Source organism: Bubalus kerabau, chromosome 10, assembly GCF_029407905.1.
Source record: "Bubalus kerabau isolate K-KA32 ecotype Philippines breed swamp buffalo chromosome 10, PCC_UOA_SB_1v2, whole genome shotgun sequence".
Lineage (NCBI taxonomy): Eukaryota > Metazoa > Chordata > Mammalia > Artiodactyla > Bovidae > Bubalus > Bubalus kerabau.
Window position 1 is genome coordinate 61,238,247 of NC_073633.1, and position 16,083 is coordinate 61,254,329.

Genomic DNA, 16,083 nt, shown 5'->3' on the forward strand with positions numbered 1-16,083 from the left:
TGTGTATATATATATATATATATATATAAAACTTATGGTCACATGTCTGACTATGACAATGAAAATTGCTGAAACACAATAATGCATGTGAAATGATGTTCCTGAGAACTATTCATTTTTGTGTCTTATGTTAAGATACAAAGGGAAGGGAAGTTGCTCAGTCATGTCTGACTCTTTGCGACCCCATGGACTGTAGACCACCAGGCTCCTCCATCCATGGCATTCTCCAGGCAAGAGTACTGGAGTGGGTTGCCATTTCCTTCTCCAGTTAAGATACAAACAAGAAACCAATACATAGAAAATTTTTTCAACAAAAATGAGCAAACTAGAAAGTGATCAAGAGGTTTATCTGAAGCTAATAAATCATTTTTAAAAAACAGAAAGACCCATTTCTCCAAGAATGAATGCCAAATGATTCATATCCTCTTTATTCTAACTAATAAGGTATTTTGTGAGTTTTTATTTTTAATCAAACAATAGCCCATCTACAATTTTTTACTCACCTCCATTGCTGCTACTTGGGGTTAGAAGTCCACAATGACATCTAGTACTAATCATTCTATAAGCACTTTGGAATCTACGAAATACCTTTCTGTGTATCAACTCATAATCTTCTTGATGACCTTATGAGGATATTATCCACAGTGTATGAGTATGGATGGTGAGTCTCATAGATGCCAAAGTGTTGCCTGCGTCTCCAGACTCCAAACTTGTTCCCTTCACTATAATAATGTACATTCTCCTTACTCCAGACATTTAATATTATGATAGCTTACTGGCCTCCTAAAGTAATATCACCTACCACTCCAAACCATCCCTTGAACTAATTTCCATCTTATCTTCCTTAAATATAGCTTTCCCTCTTATTCTCTGGGTACAGATTATTTCATACCCTCTACTCCAGACCTCTTCACGGTGCCATAGATACACTAGTTTATTCCTCCATTGTATCTTTTTAAAACTTTTATTGGAGTGTAGTTGCTGTATAATGTTGTGTTAGTTTCTGCAATACAGCAAAGTGAAATCAGCTTTATATATACATATATCCTCTGTTTTTTTATTTCCTTCCCCTTTAGGTGACCACAGAGAATTGAGAAGAGTTTCCTGTGCTATACACTTGGTTCTCAGCTGTCTATTTTATACATAGTAACAATAGTGTATGTTTGTCAATCTCAATCTCTCAATTCATCCCACCTTCCCCCTTTCCTAGTATCCATATGTTTGTTCTCTAATTTTGTGTCTCTAATTTTGCTTTGTAAGTAAGATCATCTGTATTATTCTAGTCCTCTAGCTAATCTGGCCTCAATCATTTGAAAGACAGATCAATAACTAATTGTTTTCAAAATAGTTTCTTTATCTTCTCTTTTTCATATATTCTGAATCATGATCTTTAGTCTTTCATTATTCTTCTAAACTATTTATCAAATACCTCTTGTACATGTTTTTTCCATTTTCAAAATGCTTATTAAATGCCATACTCTGTCGACTCCTTTGTAGAGATTACTACATTGAAGTTTGTTTATAATATCTGCAGTGGGCAATGTTATTGATCCCCATTTTACAGATGAAGAAACTGAGAACCCAAGTAGCTGGGCCAAGGACACACAGCTGGGAAGTGACACAGGTAGAAATGCAATCCACACTGACTGGCTTCAGAGTCCTTTCTCATAAACACTAAGATCTGCTTCCCATGAGAACAAACCCTAAGGAAAAAAGTGGTCACCTATGTAATACATTTGAAGAATTCCTGCCTCAAGAAGCTATGTCACTTTTATTTTAGATTTGGTCTTTGTTGAAATGCAAATCTCACCAAGGGGCTCTTAGGTTTTAAGGCATGTAAGTCACTTTGTGTCTTGGTATAAAAGATTTATGAATACATTCCTCAAGAGCAGGAGGGAAAAGCAGAGAGAACACAGAAAAGCATGAGATTGGGGAGAATTTCCCATTAAAGGAGACAAGTAGTACAAGAGGGCGGATATGAGCCACTAGGCAGCCTTGAATAAGCCTGGCCCACTAACTGTCTTGGCCATGGCCTGGCCCTGTTCCCAGCTACAGACACTCCTCTGGAGAGTAAGTCTTTGCAACTTTTTTTTTTTTCCCCAGTCTTCGTAACTTCTGCCCACTGATGTGGACAGTAGGCAGAGCACAGGTACACTGGCTACAGATGAGCAACTTAGAATGATGTCATTTCAGAGACATATTGCTTTAGTTTACCTGGATTTTATCCTCAGATTCCACCACCACTTCTTTTTTCCCCAACTAAAAGTAGACATAGAAACTCAATGAATATAACTGATCAAAGCCAAGCCTCTTTGGTTGAATTAAAGAAGCAGTGTTGGAGGCTCACTTTACTTGCTGCTTCCACATTAGCTACCACCCGTACAGACCCTCTACAGGTACCAGGGCTTGGAGAGTACAGTTCAAACAGTACTCATCCTCAAATTGTGCACAACATGAAATGAAAACCTAGAAGGGTCAAAACCCTTGCCTGAGTTCAAACAGCAGAGCTGGAGCAAAAATACAGGTCTCCTGCCCCAGCTTCACTGCTTTGCCTGCCTGTGCTGCACTGCCTTCTTCTAAGGCAATCCATCCAAGGATTTGACATCTTCCTACCATGGCAACATTCTCAGAAGCAGCAATCCAAATCCATCTTCAAGTGATTTGACTTTGACCTTGATTCTCTATGATCAACATCAGTAATTTTCTGGAGCTAGAAAGTCTTTTGATATTAAGAGAGCTTTCTGTAAGAAAATCTTATGAGCACTTTCACCATATATTGGAATTCTTACTAGACACATAAGCTGTATAAAGGAATGTGACTGAGGAAAAACAGCATCCTGGAGCAAAAGTTGCCACTAATTCTAATGTTTCCCATGTCTCTGTCCTACTAGGTTGCTTGGAGACACACTACCAGCCTAGTGACCTGTGATAAGGCAGGGGCCCAAGTCCCTGTAAGAGCAAATTACGTGCCCCTGCCTGAGCTTCCCAAGCACTTTTTTGCTGTTTTCATCCTAATAGAAAATCATTACTCTGTCTTCAATATTTTAAAATGATTAATCCTTAAATCCTCATAAGGTAAAATATTATTCTTATTCTAAAAACGGGCTTCCCTGGTGATTCAGTCAGTAAAGAATCTGCCTGCATTGCAGAAGACCTGGGTTTAATCCCTAGGTTAGGAAGACCCCCTGGAGGAGGACATGGCAACCCACTCCAGTGTTCTTGCCTAGAGAATCCCCATGGACAGAGGAGCCTGGCGGGCTGCAGTCCATGGGGTAGCAAAGAGTAGGACACAACTGAGCAACTAAGCACACACATTCTAAAAGCAAGAAAACTGAGACTCAGAGACCCTAAGTAAGTTACTTATGACTTACTCAAGTGACAGGAGTAGAATTTAAATATAAGTGTGGCTCCCAAACCATACACAGCACACTGTTCAAATAAAATGACCACGGTTCTATCAGGGAGCACTTCCATCTTTGGTGAATACAAGGCATATTCCATTTGGTGCCCAGGTGAGCTCCAGCATATACTATTTGTTACATTAGGGGAGGGGCATGGGATGGAGGCTTAAGCCAGACCAAGTGGTCTACTGTGAATCCTGACTCTCTGTATACAGTGAGCAAACTGCTTAACTTCTCTGTTCCTAAGTTTCCTCATCTGACAAATGAGATAATAACAGTACCAACTCCTTCATATTGCTGTAAGGATTAAATAAGAGATCATGAGAGGAGTGCCTGGAACCACAGAAGTACTCAAAAATGTTAGATATTATTTATGTTTTTAATAAATAACAATAAGCTTGTGATCTGATCAGATCTTTCTTCTATCCCCATGCCCTTCCTGACTATAAGACAGAAAAGAGAGTCCTAATGTAACACGGCTCCTCTTTTGCACCCATTTAGACTAGAGCAATGGAGAAGGCAATGGTACCCCACTCCAGTACTCTTGCCTGGAAAATCCATGGACAGAGGAACCTGGTAGGCTGCAGTCCATGGGGTCACTAAGTCAGACACGACTGAGCGACTTCACTTTCACTTTTTACTTTCATGCATTGGAGAAGGAAATGGCAACCCACTCCAGTGTTCTTGCCTGGAGAAGCCCAGGGACGGGGGAGCCTGGTGGGCTGCCGTCTATGGGGTCGCACAGAGTTGGACACGACTGAAGCAACTTAGCAGCAGCAGCAGCAGACTAGAGCAAACTGCCCGCTGTTTTTCAGGACAGAGTAAGAATCATACCAATTCTGAGGCCTTGTGAGGAAGATAAAAATGTGTAGTGTTATATATAGTTTAAAATTATTTCTTTTAAAATGTTACATACTCTAAAGGAGTGGATAAAAACTTATAATAGTGATTTTATAGTATTTTATTGATTTTAAGACAAACATATTTTAACATTTCTGAAACTGGGATTGGGACCACAGAGATTTCACATCCCTTGCATATAAACCAGGAATTATACTATCTATGTCCTAGGGGTGTTTGCAAGATATGTGCGATGATGTGATAATGAGAGTGGACACATCTGCCACATTTCTTGGTGGGGCATAGTGTCTGGTTTCATTAATATCTACTTTCTTCCTTATCATTCCCTCCCTTACTCCAGCAAAATGTTCTTTAAGCCAAAACTCATGAAGCCAGCCAGAGTATCTTAAATTCCCTACTTGGCAAGTTGGATTCTAGGTCCAGGTCAAGCAGTACCACTCTGCAGAAGTCTCTCTGATGACCCAGGTAGGAATTAATGTGCCCCTTCATCTGTGTCATGGGCTCACATGAACACCACCGATACACTACACTACACTACACTGTGTTACATGTATTATTGCAATAGCATGAGGTAATATAACCTCTCACTTTTGCATCTATTTTCCCTAATGGAATATATCAGGGTACCCAACATTTAATAGTTTAATTTTTATTGGGAAAAAAAGCAATAAAAAATGTACCAATATTTTATGAACTATTACTAATCTGTTCAGCCATAAACAGAATTTGACCTAAATGTTAGTAGGGTGGCAGGGAAATGGATTTATCCTGTTCTTAATACAAATTTAATACCCTCCTGGCTGAAGTAATTATTACACATTCTAAAAAAGCAAGGTTCAAATTTATTAGATATTATTGTATTTCTACAAGAGTTGCTTTAATATTTCAGCCACAAATATGCCTCATGCTAAAATTACATTGAATATATCTATAACAAGAAATTATGAGTATTGCTGGCAAATTGGTACATTGATTAGATGTCCACATGTCTAATTAATGAAATCTAAAGAGCTCTGAACCTTGGGTGTCTCAATAAAAAAATCTGTTCACAAAGTATTCTTTATAGATAATTAGTCCCTTGCTAGCTTATTTTGCTCAAAAGCTTTATTGCTTTTGACCTATAATGGCAAGAGCATATCCTTCAAAGCAACACAAAGGGTTAGTAATCAGTGATGATTTCAGACTGATTTCTAACTGGTCAATGTATGCGTGCATGCTAAGTTGCTTCAGTTGTGTCCGACTCTTTATGACCCTACGGACTGTAGCCCACTAGGTTCCTCTGTCCATGGGATTTTCCAGGCAAGAAAGCTGGCCAATAGGGGTAAGGGAGTGTGCTCTATAACATTAAATATCAGGAAATGCAAATTAAAAACCAAAAATGAAATACCATTTCATACAGATGAGAATGGATAAAATTTTAAAAGACTGGTTACATACTAAATTCAAGAGAACATGAAAAGTAACTAGAATTTTTATGCATTAAAGAAGATAATGTTAAAGAATATAATCACTGATCTGATAGTTTCTGGTAGACTTAAACCAGCACTTATACTAAGGTCCAGCAATTACATTCCTAAGTATTTATGCAGGAGAAATTAAGATATATTTTTTCAAACTAACTTGTATAAGAATTTCTGTGCAGCCTTATTATTAATAATGGCAAAAAGGTGGGAGAATATCCATCAGGAGGAGAAAGTATATACAAATTATAGTGTATTGAAACAATGGAGCACTAAACAACAATAAAAAATGAACCACTATTACATACAAATCTTAAAACATGATGGGCAAGGAAGGCAGACACAAAAGAGTAAATGCTCTCTGATTCCATTCATATTAAGTTCAAAGCAAGACTAATCTATGATAACATAAATCTGAAAAGTTGTTGCCTGTGAAGCATGGGAATTGACTTGAAAGTGACATAATAAAACTTTTGGGGTGATGGAAATGTTCTGTATCTTACTTGGGATAGTACGTATGTTCATTTTTTTGTATGTGTGTGTGTTTTGTTGCTCATTCATGTCTGACTCTTTGCAGCCCCATAGACTGTAGCCTGCCAGGCTCCTCTGCCCATGGAATTTTCCCGGCAAGAATACTGGAGCAGGTTGCCATTTCCTATTCCAGGGGATCTTCCCACCCAAGGATTGAACATGTGTCTCCTGCATCTCCTGCATTGCAGGCAGATTCTATACCACTGTACTACTAGCGCCACCTGGGAAGTCCAAATTATAAACCTGAAATCTGTGTATTTTACTGCTTACAAATCTCATTCTAGGAAAAAGTATAACAAGTACTTTGATGATGGAAATTACACTTGAGAGTCAATTTCCTGGAATGGTGAAAACCTGTTTAATTGATTTTAGTATGAAAATGAGCATTTTTTAAGTTTCCCCAGTTAGAGCGTGCAATGCTGAAAAAGTCAGTTGGGCTGTGTACTCAAAGACATAAATGTATAAACAGAAAGACATCCTGTTTAAGGAAGAAAAGTTTCTTTGACATTCAGTCTCATCACAAAAACCAGACCTCGATTCTCGTATCTGCTTGGAAATCTAGCAGACACAGATGCCTCCTTGACTGAAGGCAGACTGAAGTTATCCACAGGTTTAATGTCACCCAACTGGAACAACTACAATAAGTATTCAGAGAGAGATTTATTTCAGCATTGTATGTTCACTGCACATCTTGTGGATATGAGAATGTCTTCTTTCCAAAGGTCATATCTCCTCCTGTGCTCCTGATTGCGTCATCTCTCACCACCTCTAGAATCATGCTCCAGCAATTATCTCTTCCCTGGCTTCTATCTTAATTCTCTTTCTCTCTACTGGGTTTATTCAACCTAAGCAATAAGCATGTTTATATCCTACCCGAATGTAAATAAAAAACATACAAAAGAGACTTCAGCTTTCCTTCAGTGTTGTTACCCGCTCAGGCTACTGCACCTTTCACCTAACTCAGAGGAGTTCTGATTTTTACTTCCTCATGAGTCAGTCACTTTAGTCAAAGTCAGTTACTTCAACCTCTTGCTGTCCCAATTTCAGCCTCAGAACTCTATTAAAATTTCTCTTTAATTGGGCACATTTGTACCAAATGTTAATATTCCCTAACCTATCTGCTGCATCTGAAACCAATAACCACTCAGCCTTTCTTTCGTCATTCTCTACACCTCCATGACAACACAGCCTCTCTCTGGACGTGGTTATTTTGGCCAGAGTGGTTACATGATGGAAACTGGGCCAATTAGTTTTTATATCTTGGGAACTTGGAGTTGGAACATGGAGATTTTGTCAGATCCTTTTAGGCATTTCAACAAGAAAGTGACAATGTTGTGACCTGAGCAATCAACTTTTGATCTTTGGGAAAACTGAGCAGGGAAAACATACTTTCAGAAAAAGAAAAGCATGAACACAGGGTGTCAAAAGCATAAATAAGAGACCACAGGGCCACAGAAGAAGCAGATCCTGTTTCTGATTATTCTCTAGGCCTGGGTCTGGGGCCAGTGAATTTTGTCTAAGGGATGATGAGACACCAGCAGAGGCAAGTGTCAGTGTCCTTCCTTACAAAGAGGCCCTAACAAGGTCCTTTGCTGGCCTCTCATCCTCTTTTCAGATTTCTTTTATTCCTTTTTCTCTAACTTTCTCTAACCAAATCAGTATGTCTGCACCTAGCTTCTCATCTTTGCATTAATTCCTATTTGCTAATTCCATTCAGTTTGGTCTGAATAACTATTAACATCTCCCATTCAGTATTTGAATTCAATAGTCAATATATTCAAATTTGTATTCATTCATGAAATACAAAGTTCTTTAAATTTCTCATACAATGCTAATTAGCAAAACCAGCATTCTCTTAGGTATAAGGACTAGAACTCTAGGTTCAGCTTTAATCCCTCTATTTAATTGCTCCAAACTTCTACCTGGTTCTAAATTTTATGGTCTTAAACTTGACTATTTTTCTCATTTGCCAGGCCGCCTTTCATTCCAGGACTTAACTGCCTTGGTTCAGGCCTTCATGCATGTTCACTTGAGGTCATTACCTTTTTTAGAAAACAAAAATCCACAAAAAATTAAACATTTCCATGGAGGTAGTAAAACTTCTCCTCACTGTACTCTACACATTAAAGGACATATATAAACACGTTTGCATAATCCTCACCACAGACTTTTGCACTTAACTACTGATAAGACTTCTCAGCTGTTCTTCTCACCTCACTGATTATACATAAGTCTAGATGTGTCCTTATTCTGTAGTAAAACTGAGAATTTAAAATTTTAATGAATGCTGTCCAATGTGACAACAGACCAAAACTTAGATGCTTACATAATTAATATCCTCCCCCTCCCTTCCCCTTTGAGAGTGTTAGGTCCAATGCAATTCTCTTCATTCAGTGGAACTTGATTTGATTTTAACTCTTGGGTGAAAGTCAATTATTTACGCTTTAGAGCATGGAAGCAAAATGGGTGTGGCACTTAAAAGTAAAGTTAAAATTAGTGTCTCATAAATACAGCTGAAATTTCATCCTTTTCCTATATCACAGGGTACTTTTAAAGTAAATCTATAAAGAAATTATTTTAAACTACCTAAGAGCAAGACATCTTTCAACTTTTTTGGCAAAAATAGAGCACATTCCATATAATGGTTGGCAATATATGGTCCCAATAAAGGATTTAACATAAGTTCAGTACTTTAAAAGTTTCTTATATTTTGTATTATGGAATACTAAATTATACATGGAAAGTCTCTTTAGTTTAAAACTAAAACATGCTTAGCATCAGCCAGCTCTTACCTCAAAGAGCATCTGGGAATAAATCATCACCCAAGAAGCAGTTGGTAACTTGAACTATGGCAAGCCTAGGTGCTGGTGTAATTGAAATAAGAAAATAGGAAGAAATTACAAAGGAAATACAAATTTTTTTTGTGTCTCAAATAACCACAGACATAACAATATACAATGCCTCTCCAAATTCAAGTTTTCAAAAGCCGCTGCTCACAAATGATGGTAAGCTTTCCTCCCTCCCATAAAATTACACTAAGATTCAGTCTCTGGTTGTATCCTGTGTTTACCTGGCCCACTAACTCAGTCTGGACCCTTCACTTAGGACTTGATAACAGCCAGAAAGAAAATTAGAGAGACAATCTTTGACACTCAGGAACCACAATCTGCTAATTTTTAATACATTTAAAAATATTATCTAAAATAATTTAAATAAAATTAGTAGTGAGAAAGCCTTCTGAGTAAACTTCTGTGTCATAGAAGAAAGGAGGACATAGAAGGGGTTTCCCAGAGTGCTTATTGTCCTTGATATTAAAATCAAAGTAACTGCGACCATAACATTTGCATTCCAACCTCCCATCCAAGTCCTCTCTCAGCATTAAAGGAAAGATTCTGTATGGCATAGCTGTGGTGTGCCACACAAACACCTGCTCCAAGACAAAGTCACTCATTTATGCAATTGACAAAGGCACATAGCTGAGTCACTCTCTGAGAATGGCGGAGGCCAAGGGGTTATTCTCCCTTATCTGGGTCAGCCCACATGCAATGACTCAATGATGGGGGTTTCCCAAATGCCTAGCCCTCTTGCTTTAACACAGGGGCCATCGTAGTATCAGAGGCCTAGGATTGGCTGAGGTCTCTGTTGCAAATACTTTATGGCTCACCTTCTTCCAAAAGAAGCTCTGCACATATATCTCTGTTTCATAATGTGTTTCCCAGGAAACCTGACTTAAGAAAGTTGTTATCAAGAGAGCACTGAGGAAGTGACTCTAAAATGAGATCTTTTATCTAAATCCTCTCTGTTGGACTGGCAATGAGGACCCAATCACTGACGCCATGTCAAAAACTGATGGCCTGTGGTATACTGTAACAGAACAATTGTTAACACATTCACTTTTAGTGGGGGACCAATGTGTGAATACCAGTGGAAGGAAAGAACTTGCATGTACTACATTGAGGTATTAGAGGTTGGGAGAGAAAGTGATTAGTGCCATGGAATGGAATAGCTACTGAAGCCTTTTAATGCAATGGAGAAAGACATTGAAAGGCTTAAAGTGATGCTACCAATTTAAAACTAAAGGTAACAACAGCAGACATCTATGTCATTAGATAAAGAAATTCTCACCTCTTGCAGCAGATGCAGAAAAAGTTGAGCATCAGACCCAGGAATTGATCATAAGTGTGGCAGAGCTCCAGAGAAGGTTTAACTCTCAATTTAGACAGGTTGGCTGTGCCAAGATTGGGGCCTTAATTGGGAAAAAAAAAAATGGGACTGTGAGTCATGTGAAAAAAATGGGACTGGGGACATCTGGGTTAATTCACTGGAAACTCTTCAATCCTCAGATTTCCCTGAATCCTCTGACAAAAAGTGGCTCTCCCCTGTTAGTAACTAGTGCTCCACTCTTGCTTGAAAACTTGCAAGAAAATGTGTGCACCCTCCAACAAGATCTACCGAAAACATTCCCATTGACCCCCAGACCAATAACTAGGAAAAAGAAACAACATAAGCCAGCTAAACAAAAGAGCCTGTAAAGGGAGGAAAAAGACTATGTGTTGAAGGAACTGAAGAACCTCAGCAACATACATGCAGCAATAGGAGCGTATAGGAACTGACAGAGTACTTATGAACTGGATTCTGTGAGTACTAGATGAATGTGGATGTATATAAAGTTAGATAGGAAAGACTGGATTGCTATTGAAGCAGTATTCCTTAGTGCATGGACAGGTTATCTAATGTGTGGTATCTCAACATGTGGGTATTCCATGAAAATGGACTGTTGGTACACCATCCCACTCAATATAGCACTGAAAGACATCAGAGAGGGAAAAATCTTTCCAATGGGTAGAATTTTTTTTTTTTACCTTTTTTAAAAGTCTTTTTTTTTTTTGACCACAGACTGTCATTGTCACTTTTTTTTTGAAAAATTTTTCCTTGTCATTTTATTACTAAAGATCACATGTCCCTGAGTAAGTCACTTCATTTTTCCTTTATTATTATAAATTTATTTATTTTAATTGGAGGCTAATTACTTTACAATATTGTATTGGTTTTGCCATACATCAACATGCATCCACCATGGGTATACACGTGTTCCCCATCCTGAACCCCCCTTCCACCTCCCTCCCTGTACCATCCCTCTGGGTCATCCTAGTGCACCAGCCCCAAACATCCTGTATCATGCATCGAACCTGGACTGGCGTTTCGTTTCATATATGATATTATACATGTTTCAATGCCATTCTCCCAAATCATCCCACCCTCTCCCTCTCCCACAGAGTCCAAAAGACTGTTCTATACATCTGTGTCTCTTTTGCTATCTCGCATACAGGGTTATCATTACCATCTTTCTAAATTCCATATATATGCATTAGTATACTGAATTGGTGTTTTTCTTTCTGGCTTACTTCACTCTGTATAATAGGCTCTAGTTTCATCCACCTCATTAGGACTGATTCAAATGTATTCTTTTTAATGGCTGAGTAATACTCCATTGTGTATATGTACCACGGCTTTCTTATCCATTCATCTGCTGATGGACATCTAGGTTGCTTCCATGTCCTGGCTATTATAAACAGTGCTGCAGTGAACATTGGGGTTCACGTGTCTCTTTCAATTCTGGTTTCCTCGGTGTGTATGCCCAGCAGTGGGATTGCTGGGTTATAAGGCAGTTCTATTTCTAGTTTTTTAAAGAATCTCCACACTGTTCTCCATAGTGGCTGGACTAATTTGCCTTCCCACCAACAGTGTAAGAGGATTCCCTTTTCTCCACACCCTCTCCAGCATTTATTGCTTGTAGACTTTTGGATCGCAGCCATTCTGACTGGTGTGAAATGGTACCTCACTGTGGTTTTGATTTGCATTTCTCTGATAATGAGTGATGTTGAGCATCTTTTCATGTGTTTGTTAGCCATCTGTATGTCTTCTTCGGAGAAATGTCTGTCTAGTTCTTTGGCCCATTTTTTGATAGGGTCATTTATTTTTCTGGAATTGAGCTGCAGGAGTTGCTTGTATGTTTTTGAGATTAGTTCTTTGTCAGTTGCTTCATTTGCTATTATTTTCTCCCATTCTGAAGACTGTCTTTTCACCTTGCTTATAGTTTCCTTTGTTGTACAGAAGCTTTTAATTTTAATTAGGTCCCATTTGTTTATTTTTGCTTTTATTCCAATATTCTGGGAGGTGGGTCATAGAGGATCCTGCTGTGATTTATGTTGGAGAGTGTTTTGTGTATGTTCTCCTCTAGGAGTTTTATAGTTTCTGGTCTTATGTTTAGATCTTTAACCCATTTTGAGTTTATTTTTGTGTATGGTGTTAGAAAGCGTTCTAGTTTTATTCTTTTACGAGTGGTTGACCAGTTTTCCCAGCACCACTTGTTAAAGAGATTATCTTTTCTCCACTGTATATTTTTGTCTCCTTTGTCAAAGATAAGGTGTCCATAGGTGCGTGGGTTTATCTCTGGGCTTTCTATTTTGTTCCATTGATCAAATTTCTGTCTTTGTGCCAGTACCATATGGTCTTGATGACTGAGGCTTTGTAGTAGAGCCTGAAGTCAGGCAGGTTGATTCCTCCAGCTCCATTCTTCTTTCTCAAGATTGCTTTGGCTATTCAAGGCTTTTTGTATTTACATACAAATTGTGAAATTATTTGTTCTAGCTCTGTGAAAAGTGCTGTTGGTAGCTTGATAGGGACTGCATTGAATTTATAGATTGCTTTGGGTAGTATACTCATTTTCACTATATTGATTCTTCCAGTCCATGAACATGGTATATTTCTCCATCTATTAGTGTCCTCTTTGATTTCTTTCACCAGTGTTTTATAGTTTTCTATATATAGTTCTTTAGTTTCTTTAGGTAGATATATTCCTAAGTATTTTATTCTTTTCATTGCAGTGGTGAATGGAATTGATTCCTTAATTTCTCTATTTTCTCATTATTAGTGTATAGGAATGCAAGGGATTTCTGTGTGTTGATTTTATATCCTGCAACTTGGAGAGATCACAACAGACAACACAGAAATACAAAGGATCATAAGAGACAGCTGCTGCTGCTGCTGAGTCACTTCAGTCATGTCCGACTCTGTGCAACCCCATAGATGGCTATCAGCAATTATATGCCAATAAAATGGACAACTTGGAAGAAATGGACAAATTCTTAGAAAAGTACAATTTTCCAAAACTGAACCAGGAAGAAATAGAAAATCTTAACAGGCCCATCACAAGCACAGAAATTGAAACTGTAATCAGAAATCTTCCATCAAACAAAAGCCCAGGTCCAGATGGTTTCACAGCTGAATTCTACCAAAAATTTAGAGAAGAGCTAACACCTATCCTACTCAAACTCTTCCAGAAAATTACAGAGGAAGGTAAACTTCCAAGCTCATTGTATGAGGCCACCATCACCCTAATACCAAAACCTGACAAAGATCCCATAAAAAAAGAAAACTACAGGCCAATATCACTGATGAACATAGATGCAAAAATCCTTAACAAAATTCTAGCAATCAGAATCCAACAACACATTAAAAAGATCATACACCATGACCAAGTGGGCTTTATCCCAGGGATGCAAGGATGCTTCAATATCTGCAAATCAACCAATGTAATACACCACACTAACAAATTGAAAAATAAAATCCATATGATTATCTCAATAGATGCAGAGAAAGCCTTTGACAAAATTCAACATCCATTTATGATAAATACTCTCCATAAAGCAGGAATAGAAGGAACATACCTCAACATAATAAAAGCTATATATGACAAACCCACAGCAAACATTATCCTCAATGGTGAAAAATTGAAAGCATTTCCCCTAAAGTCAGGAACAAGACAAGGGTGCCCATTTTCACCACTACTATCCAATGGGTAGAATTTGGGGAAGGTTACCTGATCATTCACTTTGCGTGCAAAGAGAAATGGCCCATGGTAAAAATATATGTGGACTCATGAGCAGTGGTGAACCACTTGCCTAATTTCTCATGAGCCTGCAAGAAGAAAAATTAGAACATCAGGTTCAAAGAGACTATAGAGGAGAAATGTGGATGGTTTGAAAGAAAGAGTTTAAAGTGTGAAATACTGTGTGTTGCATGTTAAGGTCCACCAGATAGTATGCACCATGGAAGTAGCAATGAATAACCAAGCAAACAATGATGATCAGCTGTAGCTGAAATAGAGATATGTATGAATTCAACAGCCTGGGCTCCTATTGATTAAGCCTGAGCAGGATACTGCTGCTGCTGAATGCCCAACACACCAGCAACAGAGATCAATGCTGAGCACCTAAGAACAACAACATCTTTCAAGAAGTTCGACTAGCCACTTGGTAGCAATTGATTACACTGAACCTCTACTCTGGAAAGGACACTGCTTCAGTTTAACTGGAATCAACACAACTCCATATATAAATGTGCCTTTTCCATACACATAATTTCATCTTTGACCAGAGGAATTACCTTACAGTAGTGTTTGTGCAGCAGCAGGGTCCTCACCAAGGACTCTTGTTCCATGACACACCACATCCAAACCCAGAAACTTCCAGATTAATAATTTTAATAATAAGAGCCTTTGAAAACACATTTGAAATGCCAACTTAGAAATGATACCCTGATGGGATGGGATGCCGTACTACAGAATGTAGTATACATTCTAAATCCATGACCATCACACATTATTGTGTCCCCGGTAGATATAACACAGCAGTCTGGAAACCAAGGAGCATCCCTGCTTATTACCTCTCAATGTCCCAGATGGAACATCTGTACTTTGCATCCCCACAACTTAGCTTTTCCTGCTTATGGAGTATCTGACTCCCAGGGGGCCCTGCTACTACTGGGACACAGTGAAGAACTAAGAAGCCTTAAGATATGGTTTCCATTCCATCTCTTAAACCTATGGCAGCAAGAATTGACTCAGATCATTAGGAAAATGTAGAGCTGAAATTACACTATGTGGACAAGGAGGAACACATCTGGCACCCATAAGTGACTGAGGAAAATCTTCACAATTACCTGCCAGATTTGATGGTGAATGGATAAGAATGGCAAAATGACTGAGATCTCAGGTCACTCAGGGATGTAATCTGGGTCACCACAGCAGGCAAGCCAGCTAGACCAGGAGAAGTGCTAGCCATCAGGTAGGAGACATATACAATGCTACATATAGGAGAAAGGTGATATGTTGTGGTCTTGAGAGCAGTTGCAATTACAAGGGCTCCAGCTCATTCCAATAACTTTCTTCATGTAAGTTTCCCCTGGAAAAGAGATCAGCAAGCTATCCCAGATGGTGAACTTGACAAATGAAGCAAGAGTGTTTGAACGGCTCACAGGGCAGACTATAGTGGATGTCAGACTGTGATGACTTCAGGATCAAGGAACAAATCCAGAGTCAAGCCTTGGAATGGCCCTTAGTTCCTGGACTGACAAAGACATCAGTTCACAGATTTCCACATTGTCCCAGAATATGCCCTAGTTGTGATCTTCAGGTTAAGTGACTCCAGGTCTACAAAATATATTATCTTTATTGTCACAATATAATAGCATATGTAGCACAGACAGGTAACAGGTAGCAAATATCAATAATAGTATTGCAGTTGCCTTTTTATATTTGCTTGCTCTGTTCTAGGCACTATGTTGAGTATTTTAAAAAGTACCACGCTAAATCATCGAAATAATTCTCTAAAAATATATTAATTATTCCTGCTATACAGAGGAAAAAACCATGGCCTGGCACAATTCAGCATCCTGCCTAACACCACAAGTCTAAAAAGTGGTAGTGCCTATATTTGAGTACAAAATATGAAACGCCAAAGCCTTTGCATTGCAACATGTTGTTATAT

At 38.5% G+C, this 16,083-nt stretch overlaps 1 protein-coding gene across 1 annotated transcript in view; it reads right to left on the minus strand.

The window, feature by feature from the left end:
* UNC13C (unc-13 homolog C) overlaps positions 1-16,083 on the minus strand; it is an 860,874-nt gene that overhangs the window by 683,229 nt on the left and 161,562 nt on the right. Inside the window, exons 3-4 of the mRNA XM_055537914.1 lie at positions 10,379-10,499; positions 9,046-9,117 (exon numbers count right to left, since the gene is read on the minus strand). The gene's annotated coding sequence lies outside the window, so the exon portion shown is untranslated. The remainder of the gene's footprint in view (positions 1-9,045; positions 9,118-10,378; positions 10,500-16,083) is intronic.